This window comes from Oratosquilla oratoria, chromosome 7, assembly GCF_046742065.1.
Source record: "Oratosquilla oratoria isolate Oo_2021 chromosome 7, ASM4674206v1, whole genome shotgun sequence".
NCBI lineage: Eukaryota > Metazoa > Arthropoda > Malacostraca > Stomatopoda > Squillidae > Oratosquilla > Oratosquilla oratoria.
The window spans coordinates 50,563,620-50,576,099 of NC_134783.1; positions in this window are offsets into that span (position 1 = coordinate 50,563,620).

The following is a 12,480-nucleotide window of genomic DNA, read 5'->3' on the forward strand; positions in this document are numbered from 1 at the left end:
CTATTTGCAACAGATTCACCGACTTCTACATCAGTTGCCATGCTTTCGCGGCTAGTGATCAATAAATCGAGTAAGTTTCCATATCTTGTGGGCTCTTTTACATGCTGAATTAAGTCATTGTCACCAAGAAAATCAATCAAGCGACTACCTATATGGCCATGTTCAAGGGTCATCCAATCAATGTCAGTAAAATTGAAATCACCCATTATCAATAAATCCCGGTTGCAGAAACTAGACAGTTCTTGAAATAACAGTTTGTCGTCTGCTAATGATAATGTCTTTGGCCTATATATTACACCTATATTCATTTTTTGTCCATTTGTTTGGGTTAACTCAACCCACAAACTGTCATATGCATCCTGTTTCACTTTCTCTAAAACACAAGCATGAACATTGTTTTTAACGTACAATAGAACACCCCCACCTTTCTTGTGGTTTCTATCCTGATGAAAGTGTTTAAATCCCGCAATATTAAATTCAGCTTCGAACTCTGTACCATTTAACCATGTCTCAGTTATTCCTATCATATCGAGATTTTCGCTTTTGACATACGCCTGTATTTCTTGAAATTTGTTCCTAATACTTCGAGCATTAAAGTACATAGTTTTAAGAAACTCCTGATTATTTCTTTTTGACACATTTTGAGTTTCAATATCATGTCTTATATTTTCATTTTGTTTTTTATTTATGCCTTGCTCTATATCATTATTATTTGGTCCTTCATTGACATTCAATGCCTCATTAACATTTCTCCTATCAAAATTAACATTTCCCCCATCACGGACATCTGGTCGATTACGGTCATCCGATCTATTTTGTACATTTTGTCCCCCTACGTCACCGTGATTCACGCCGGCCTCCCGTCGTTCAGTGACATTATGTCCGGCATCCCTTTCTAAAATTATATTTTGTCCTCCAGTGACATTATATCCTACCGTGATATTTTTTCCTCCACTATAATTACATCCCATCGTGATCTTTTGTCTTCCACTGTCATTACATCCTATCTTGATATTTTGGCCTTCATTGACATTCTGTCCGGTATCTCTTCCTAAAATTATATTTTGTTCTTCACTGACATTATATCCTACCGTGATATTTTCTCCTCCATTATCATTACATCCTATCGTGATATTTTGTTCTCCACTATCATTATTTCCCATCGTGATCTTTTGTCCTCCACTGTCATTACATCCCATTGTGACATTTTGTCCTAAGACATTACATCCTAATGTGTCATTTCGTCCTCTAGCGACTTATCAGGTTATTTAAGTTGTGATTTTGTTATATGGGTACTGTATAAAATTAAATGTTCTTGAAAGAATAATGTAATATATAAAGTAACTGGCAGAGAAAGCTGTTTGAATATTAATTGTCAGTACTGGTGTGTGCAATTTAATCACTACAGTATAAGTTCCAACAATGAAACTGTACTAGTATTTATTCGTTTTTTTATTGAGTTAATCAAGGATGAAAAGGTGGGTTGTATATATTTGTATTATTTCACTAACATTACTAGGATAGTAAGTCAAATGTAAGTTCTTGCCAAAGTGAATATTTGGATCACTGTCGAAATGGACAAATTTACAACAGAATTTCAAACATTGACAAACATGCTTGTTCAAATTGCACGACCAAAATTGTAAATAAAATGCAAATGTTACTTTTATCTTCGACAACTACCGAAAAAGTATATCTTGTTTGATTTTCTTCATCAGAATTTCAAACATTGACCAAAGTTGTAAATAAAATTCAAATATTACTTTCATCTTCGACAACTACCAGAAATATATTTGTTGTTTGTTTTTAATTTCAGAATTATTTTTGAATTAGTGGTAGCCTATTAGTAATTGCCGTGCAGCTGTCGCGATTTCGTTATGGAAACAACTCAACATATGTAAGTCCTCACTGAAATTGTTGATTTCATTAATGTTGTCGACTAACACAATGGAAATAAGCTTACATGCTTTTTGTGTTATCCTCGGCATTTGTAATTGTTATTTCAAACTATGTGTTCTTTTCTTTATATGCACTTTATGTATATTGATTCAATGGCAAATAAAATTATTAGCATTACAAATTATTATTATAACATGCTTGTCAAGTTACATTGTATGGTATATTGGTTTTTGTATGAAAGAAATGTTTGTTGACTATACATGCTCGACAAAATTAGTTTGTGGCCAGAAAGATTTTGAAGCTAAGATAGTGAAAGACCTTCGATTATGAACAAAAATTGTATTTTCTCACACTACACGACATAAATAAAGGAAGGCAGCTGGGGCCGAATTTATAAACAAGACCTACAAAATGGCGGAGATTTTACCTATGTCAGCGACTTAATGCTTATGTCTAGACATAACCTCGACATTATATATGATAAAATCTCCGACATTTTGAAGATTGATGTCTAGACTTGGGGTTAGGATCTTTTATAAATTCGGCCCTGAATGATAAGGACTTTCAACACAGGAAGCGAAGCGTGAATTATAACTCTATGGAAGTAATTGGTGCTCCACATATTAAATATTGCTGCCAAATCTGGTCCCCCAAACAAGATTTGAGAAATGATAGAGCTGAGATATCCACAACCCACAAAATCAAAGGGATTCAGCAGCTTAGCTAATGGGAGATATTTGTTTGTACTCCGTCCAGCGGTACAGAAAGGTGCAATAGTATCTGGAGTAGGGATATTTGGGCCACGAAACTGCAGCCTAGGACATTTGGGCCATAGTGACTAGGATATTTGGGACATGGGATAAAAAGTGGTTAGGTTAGGTTAGAGGATCTGGTTAGGTTAGGTTAGAGGTTTTGGGTGGGACGGTCGATAAACTAGATCTAGAACACTTCATGAGTACTTGCAAAAAGGCATAAGATACCAAAAAACAGTAAACATAAAAATATATATATAAAGTATTTAGTTATATATTGAAAGGAAAAAAAATTGTGGCCCAAATATCCACCCCAGGTCACCCTCGTAGCCCAAATGTCCTAGGTTGCAGTTTCGTGGCCCAAATGTCCTGGGTTGCAGTTTCGTGGCCCAAATGTCCTAGGTTGCAGTTTCGTGACCCAAATGTCCTAGGTTGCAGTTTCGTAGCCCAAATGTCCTATGTTGCAGTTTCGTGGCCCAAATGTCCTAGGTTGCAGTTTCGTGGCCTAAATATTCTAGGTTGCAGTCTCGTGGCCCAAAAGTCCTAGGTTGCAGTTTCGTGGCCCAAATATCCGGGGCTCAAACGTCCGTGACCCAAATATCCTAGATTCACATTATCTATACCTGGAAATTACAAAGGATTACAAAGGCAGAGCATGCCAACAGGAGACCTTTTGGTCCATATCTAGGTCGGTTACAAAAAATCATAATAATGATGAATAGCTAAATAAAACTATAATAATGTAAATAACAAATTAAATGCATAGATATAGTTAAATAATAAACAAACAGGTAAATAGTAAATAATAATAGATTTATATATAACTAATAATAAATGAGAATCGAACAACTAATAATAAACAAGCAAATAATAACAAAAACAAATAAACATAATGTAAAATAAATTATAGTCATTACAGCATCTTGTTTAGGAAATATTTTAGGAAAAAGGTCCCCTAATGTCACAAAAGGCCCACCCAAGAAGAGGACCACCTATGGAATAGATAATAATAATAATAATAATGATTATGATAATAATAATAATAATAATAATAATAATAATAATAATAATAATAATAATAATAATAATAATAATAATAATAATAATAATAATAATAATAATAATAATAATAATAATAATAATAATAATAATAATAATGATAATAATAACAATAATAATTTATTCACACCATCATGGACATTTAGTCATGTCACACTGGATATTTAGTCACATCACCGTGGGCATTTAGTCACATCACCCAGGACATTTATTCATATCACCCAGGACATTTATTCATATCACCCCTATTCACGTTATCCTGGTCATTTATTCACATCACCCCGGGCATTTAGTCACATCACCCCCCCCACACACACACACACAAACACACATACGCACATTTGAAGCTAGATATAATGTATTGGATAGTAAGAGACATAACACCACCAACGTGGATCCTTTCCTGTATACTTCAATTATTTTTATGTTTTGTTCTTTTCTCTTTGGTACTGATTCTCTTGTTTTCTGTTTTTGTATTTATATAATTATTGATTCTATTGTTTTTTATTTTTATTTATATCATTATTGTATAATTCATATATGAACTCTATCCCGGGAGGGAAATAGATCTCGATCACGAGTCCAACACGTGGTTGAAGACCATGGTGAATCACGGATCCGGGACATAATCCCTCCCGGACAAAATACCTCCGGACAATATCCCTCCTGGACAGAATCCCTCCACAAAATTGAGCGGGCTGGACAAAGTCCCCCCACATTATTCAGTTTAGCAGCTCTCCCATTATATATCATCACATGCAAAGCAATTAACATCTTACTTTACCTTACAGAGGTGCTAATGAATACAGTACAGACATTTATATACTTGTTTGAATAAATCATTTATAAAAAAGTTTTTTGCTTCACCACTACACCTTACAGACATATATGAAAATACATATATTAAAATACATAAATAAACATATGCTCACATATACAGTCAAATATTATATGAGAATATATATCAAAATACATTAATATATAGATACATTAACACATTAAAATACATAAATAAACATTTACTCTATGAGGGATTCTGTCCAGGGGGGATATTGTCTAGGGGGGATTCTCTCCAGGAGGGATATTATCCGGAGGGATTTTGTCCGGGGGTATTGTGTCCAGGAGGGATTATGTCCGGACACCTGAATCACACACACACACACACACACACACACACACACACACACACACACACACACACACACACACACACACACACACACACACACACACACACACACACACACACACACACACACACACACACACACACAATAAATACGCTGTGCAGCATAATGTCAAATAACCAGGGCTTCTATCCTTGAATCGTAGATATAATAATAATAATAATAATAATAATAATAATAATAATAATAATAATAATAATAATAATAATAATAATAATAATAATAATAATAATAATAATAATAATAATAATAATAATGATAATAATAATAATGATAATAATAATAATAATAATAATAATAATAATAATAATAATAATAATGATAATAATGATAATAATGATAATAATGATAATAATAATAATAATAATAATAATAATGATAATAGTAATAATAATGATAATAATAATAATAATAATAATAATAATGATAATAATAATAATAATAATAATAATAATAATAATAATAATATAAGAATAATAATAATAATAATTAATTAATAATAATAATAATAATAATAATAATAATAATAATAATAATAATAATAATAATAATAATAATAATAAAATAATAACAACAAAACAAAATAAAATACGACCTTAACATGCTACAGTTTCACCTACAATGGAACACGACTCCTCAGTTGCATCCGAGCAGGAGACCTTTTGGTACATAACTAGGTCGGATGTGAACATATTAATAATGATAAATAGATAAATAGTAGATAATAAACAAACAGGTAAATAGTAACTGATAATTGACATATAAATAATAATAAAGGATAATCAAGGAAGTTATAAGCAGACAAATAATAACAAACATAAATAAATAATATAAGATAAATGGCAGGCATTACAGCATCTTGCTTAGGTGTTTATCTAAACGAATCTTCGAACTGAACTACATTGCACTGGCTTTACAGGAAGTTTATTCCATTCCTTAACTACACAGTTGGCGAAGTTGTTTCTACCCACTTCCAAGTTAAATCTATTTCCTGACAGTTTGAAATAATGCTCTCAAACTGGACCATGTAGAGAAGAGAGCTTACTGGCCTCAGTGACTTTATTTTTATGACGTTTTTGTCCTATTTCTATTGTGTTTGTCCTAGCCAAATATGTGAAGTTTTATCCTAACCAAAATTGTGATTTTACTTATGTGACGTTTTGTCCTAGCCAAAATTGTGACTTTTTGTTCTAGCCATAGCCAAGAGTGCGAGGTTTTATCCTAGTCAAAAGTACGACGTTTTATCCTAGCCAAAAGTACGACGTTTTGTCCTAGCCAAAAGTACAACGTTTTGTCCTAGCCAAAAGTATGACGTTTTGTCCTAGCCAAAAGTACGACGTTTTGTCTTAGCCAAGAGTGCGACGGTTTTGTTCTAGCCAAAATATATGACCTTATTTCCTGTGATAACAATATCTATATAGCTCTCGAATTACCCTGGTAACAGATCTAAACTGGTTTGATACAAAACTTATTTTCAGTTTCTGTTCCATATTCTTGTATTTGGAGACGTGTATTGGAACTTCCAATACACGTCTCCAAATATCAGTTTTCATTAAGTCGTTTGCAAACGATACTGTTCCAAATAATCAATATATAAATGAAGAGGCTACTTGATTTTAATGAAATCCATGATGTATATAAGATATATGGCAACCGGGAACTTTACATCGATTTGTCATAAAAAATAAAATTTGCCACATTATTTACACCAGAATTATAGACTTCAGCCCAACAACTTTTTAAATATATACTAAAAAAACAATATGTGATTCGAACTAAGACTTTTTATTATACTGTGAACAATAACTTTAAATATATCTGGTCGAATTGTAAAATCAACGTAATGACGTCATATCGTCGAGGCGAATTCTCTCATAATTCTTTTTCATATATACTATGTCTGGCTTCAGGAAAGTTAAATTGAAAGCAAAATTAAAATAGTTTGCATCCTCTTATATATTCTAATTAATTTAATTCACGCTGTGGAATATTTTATAATTTAGGATATAGTTGCGTCGATGATAAACTCGTCGTCTATGAGGCGAGGAATACGGAAAAATGAAACATATAATAAGTCAATCGACAGTTTTTATTACTAAAAAATGTGATACATATTTCTAAAGTAAAACATTAATATATACAACTGCGACATCGGTATAATTTCAACCAATATTTGTGGTCTTCATCGTCTACTACATCACCGTATTCTAATATCATAATAGTAATATGCAGAGGATGAAATTTTATTCTTGTCGAAACCTATTGTGATATGCTCACTTTGCGTTTTGTTGTACTTCCATTGTACTTCTATGTACTTTCGTTGTACTTTCATTGTACCTCACATATTCTTCCCTGTTTCAACTTCATCCATGAACATTCATAATTCCTCAATACAGTCATTCCTTCGCTTCCGAGACAGGACAGAAATTAACTGGACAATAAATAGAGATAGATAAATAAGTAAATAAGTAAATAAGTAAATAAGTAAATAAGTAAATAAGTAAATAAGTAAATAAGTAAATAAGTAAATAAGTAAATAAGTAAATAAGTAAATAAGTAAATAAGTAAATAAGTAAATAAGTAAATAAGTAAATAAGTAAATAAGTAAATAAGTAAATAAGTAAATAAGTAAATAAGTAAATAAGTAAATAAGTAAATAAGTAAATAAGTAAATAAGTAAATAAGTAAATAAGTAAATAAGTAAATAAGTAAATAAGTAAATAAGTAAATAAGTAAATAAGTGAATAAGTAAATAGATATGGATCAAAAGGTCTCCTGTCGGCATGCTTTGCCTTTGCCTTTGTAAATAAGTAAATAGGTAAACAGGTAAACAAGTAAATATGTAAACAGGTAAACAAGTAAATATGTAAACAGGTAAACAAGTAAACAAGTAAATAAATAGATAAGTACATAAATAGATAAATGAATAAATCAATAAGTGAATGGATGAATAAATAAATAAATATATAAATGAATAAATGAATAAATGAATAAATGAATAAATGAATAAATGAATAAATGAATAAATGAATAAATGAATACATGAATAAAATACATAAATACATAAATACATAAATACATAAATACATAAATACATAAATACATAAATACATAAATACATAAATACATAAATACATAAATACACAGATAAATAAATAAATAAATAAATAAATAAATAAATAAATAAATAAATAAATAAATAAATAAATAAATAAATAAATAAATAAATAAATAAATAAATAAATAAATAAATAAATAATGAACTATGAACAACTATATTAGAGAAAAATGTGTTTTATAGTGCAAACAGTCGATAATTTATTTGCCCCAATTTGGGGTAGTCACGAAAAAATTACCTATTTTTTTGCAAGTGCATATGAAAGTATAACGTAGAAAATATAGAAAATTCTACTGAGATGAGTACATTTTAATTGCAATAGACATGCGTTTAAGATAATATTGTACATCAAGAATGTTATATGGGAAATCTTTCTCAGATAATCGCATGCGATATGCAATGAATACCTGCATTGATTCTTGAGTGCACATCAAAGAGTAATATGGAGAATCCTAACTAGATAAACATATATCAATTGCAATAAATACCCACTCAATTAATCCTACTACTAGTTGAGATGGTTATATAATGTGCTCAAAAACACCGAGTCAGTTGTAATTGTTACTCTTGATAATATATACTAAACCATGGAAATCATCACCAACAAGAGTAGTTTGAAATTTATACTAGAAATGGTCTAAGCAGCAAAGATGTCCTTTCAGGTGACCCTGAATTAAGTTTCAAAAGAATTATCTTCATTATAACAGCATTTCCACTCTAGAATTTTACATCGACATAATAAAGAAAAATGTTTAAAGATACCATGATAGCCATTGACTTGTATGTTCAAATGAGGTGAAAATGATTGGGTGATACTGCGCTACTCTAATGAAGGTAAAATGAAAGGATGATATGTGCTTAAATATCAAATATTATTTTCAGCATGATCTGATACTGATTGTATATATTGTGTACTGCATGTACAAATAAAATGTGATATCTAAAATATGTTCAGATTAATGTGGACTTTGGTCTGTGTATGTTTCTAAGTTGGTATTTGTCATTTTAATGGGAATTTGTCCGGTTAAGCTTTCTTCATTCCATGTTCTTTCTCACAACATGTCCTTCTTACAAACAAGCTGCCATCCCATTTCCTTTAGCGCTCATTTGTACCATTTGCGACTACTATTACTACTCTGTCTTCAGCTGCCTCCCGTCAGTTTTGCAACTCTGTGGGTAATTCTCGTATGTCTTGCTCGATGTTACCAGTCTATCTGTATCAAGGTCTGCCTACAGGATGAGCTCCATCCACTCTGCTCTTCATTACTGTTTGCTGTTCATGTGGCTAAACTCGGTGGTGGGATAATGTCCGCGACCAAATGTCCATTCACCGAGGAACTCTTCATTACTGTTTGTTGTTCATGTGAATAAACTACAAAATATAAGCAGGGTGACGTTAAAATGAACATATTTCATAATATGACTTTAAAAGCAAAATTATATACCGAGGGTTCAAATGTCCTCAGGTGGTGGGATAATGTCCGCGACCAAATGTCCATTTACCGAGGAACACAGAAAAACCCACTTTTGTCTTGGGGCTAATATTTTACAAAATTTTACAAAGGAAAAGCACCCCGATAGGAGACCTTTTGGTCCATAACTAGGTCTATACAAAGACATGCCACATGACTAACCATGGTCCCATAGGTCCCCACATGATGATATAATTAATATCAGTCACGCGACCACGGGAGCCATTTTGTGGCTTACTGTTTGTTCTTCGAACCAATTGTGATTGTTCTTGGAATAAATTGTGTTTGTTCTTCGAACCAATTGTGTTTGTTCTTCGAACCAATTGTGTTTGTTCTTCGAACCAATTGTGTTTGTTCTTCGAACCAATTGTGTTTGTTCTTCGAACCAATTGTGTTTGTTCTTGGAACTAACTGTGTTTGTTCACTAAATATGCTGCTGGGTTGCTGTGCATTCGCATGCACCAGCTGTTCATTTATACTGAGAGTTGTGACAAATCTTATATTTCGTCATTTTGTGACCATTCATCACAGGAGATCAAGTGGTGATTATTGGTAGCAAATGGGCCAACCTAGGGCCAATATTGGCCAACTAAATCATGTTTGTAGGGTAAGATATAGTTTTATGGTACGCATAATTATTTTAATATCTTGTTTTTTTCCCTCTCTTTGGGGTATGGTTTAATATTGATTTTATTGTTTTCTGTATTTTGTATGTCATTATTGTAAAATTGCAATTTTTATATATTAGGTATTTACTGATATTTTCTCTCAAGTGTATGTAGATACTTTATTATTTTCTATTCTAATATATGTTGGAAAACAAAATAGTTATGTAGTGGTTACAAAAGTACTGTATGAAATTACTAATTAACATAACAGTTCGAGAGTTGAAAGCCTTCTGTTCTCTCCTCCTATATTTTCTTTCAAGACTTTCCCTCACCATAAGACAAGAACAAGAATTATTGAGTTATTATCTAATTTCGTTCCGATTCTATAATTTTCTGTGGGAAAGTAGTCGAAACTATTGGAAAATATAGACGAAAGAAAACGTATACTAACTGTTACAGAGAACGAATATGTTAACGGGTAACTATAAATAAACAACCCAATAGACATAGTTTATCAGACCGAATTTCACATTTAACAATATTTTTATTAAGAGGAGTCTAGTTTAAAATCACAAAATAATGCTGGGTGACTCTAAGGTAAATTTTTACTTTCGACCATTGTAGGAATATAGCAATACAAAATTAAATAGTAATTTGATAAATTTAGATGTATGAACGTAATATGCAATTTTGTGTGCGGAAATGAAAATAAAAAAGTTGCTAAAACAGATTTCTTAAGTAACGAAGTCGTGTACTACGAATGGTACGCCATGTTTGTTATGGTAGATACCGACGTCGGAGAAATGAAAGGACGATAAAATTGTCTAAACTAAACTAACCTAACCGGCAACATTTTACTTTCGACCATTGGAGGAATATAGCCATACAAAAGCTGAGAGAGTGGTTGAAAAGCCCGCCAACGTCTCTCACGACGACGACGACGACCAGCCGGATGATATCTAATTTGCATGTAATGATTTATTAAACACAGGTTAGGTTAGGTTAGTTTAGCTTAGACAAATTTATCGTCCTTTCATTTCTCCGACGTCGGCATCTACCATAACAAACATGGCATACCATTCGTCGTACACGACTTCGTTACTTAAAGAAATCTGTTTTAGCAACTTTTTTATTTTATTTTCCGCACACAAAATTGCATATTTCGTTCATACATTTTAATTTACAAAATTACTATTTAATTTTGTATTGCTATATTCCTACAATGGTCGAAAGTAAAATTTTACCGACTCTAATATGTAGAGGTGTCAATATCTTAAATATTAATTTCAAGAAAAACGTCAGTATTACACATGCGGAGAGAGAGACAGTTATTTATTTATTTATTTATTTATTATTTTTTGCCAAATGCCATCATCATTTTAGAGAATTAATGACATCCCTACGGACCAGAGTTACGCAGTAATATTTTTATGTCTGAAGGCTAAACTTCATAATATCTTCATATATCTTTCAACTCCTGAGAATCTTCTTAAACATATTTTTATTAATATTATTATTATTATTATTATTATTATTATTATTATTATTATTATTATTATTATTATTATTATTATTATTATTATTATCATCATTATTATATCTACGATTCAAGGACAGAAGCCCTGGTTATTTGACATTATGCTGTACAGCGTATTTATTGTGTGTGTGTGTGTGATTCTTCCTTGGTCTTGGACCATGTGATGGACTCGTGATCGACATCTATTTCCCTCCCGGGAGAGAGCTCATATATGAATTACACGCGCGTGTGTGTGTGTGCGTGTGTGTTGGACTCGTGATGGACATCTATTCCCCTCCCGTAAGAGAGCTCAAAGCTCATAATGACCAATCTATGGGTAATGCTATGACCTTACACGCACGCACACACACACACACACACATCTATTCCCCTCCCGTAAGAGAGCTCAAAGCTCATAATGACCAATCTATGGGTAATGCTATGACCTTACACGCGCACACACACACACAACTCCAAGCCCACGAGAGTTGGAGTAACGACTCACAGCGCAGCGATACAGTACTGAAATTATTTCAGCCTTGGGCGGGTTTCGAACCCGGACCACCGTAGTGGCAGCCGTGAACTCTACCAACTGTGTGTGTATGTGTTCACCAGGGCGTATCATCCCCACCACACACGTGTCCAGACGTGTGATCCCATCGCTCCTTTAAATGCAAAACCCAGTTCCATTCAGAATCGCCGTAGATCCCGATAACATCTCATTTGGGAGAGGTACATCGCCAGGGATTATAGTGCAGAGCTTTTAGTGAAGGTAACCCCCCCCCCACACACACACCACTCACCCTGTCCATCCATCTCTTGTTATCTTAATCAAACGCCTTTCCCACTCTCCCCCTTACGAGAGGGGA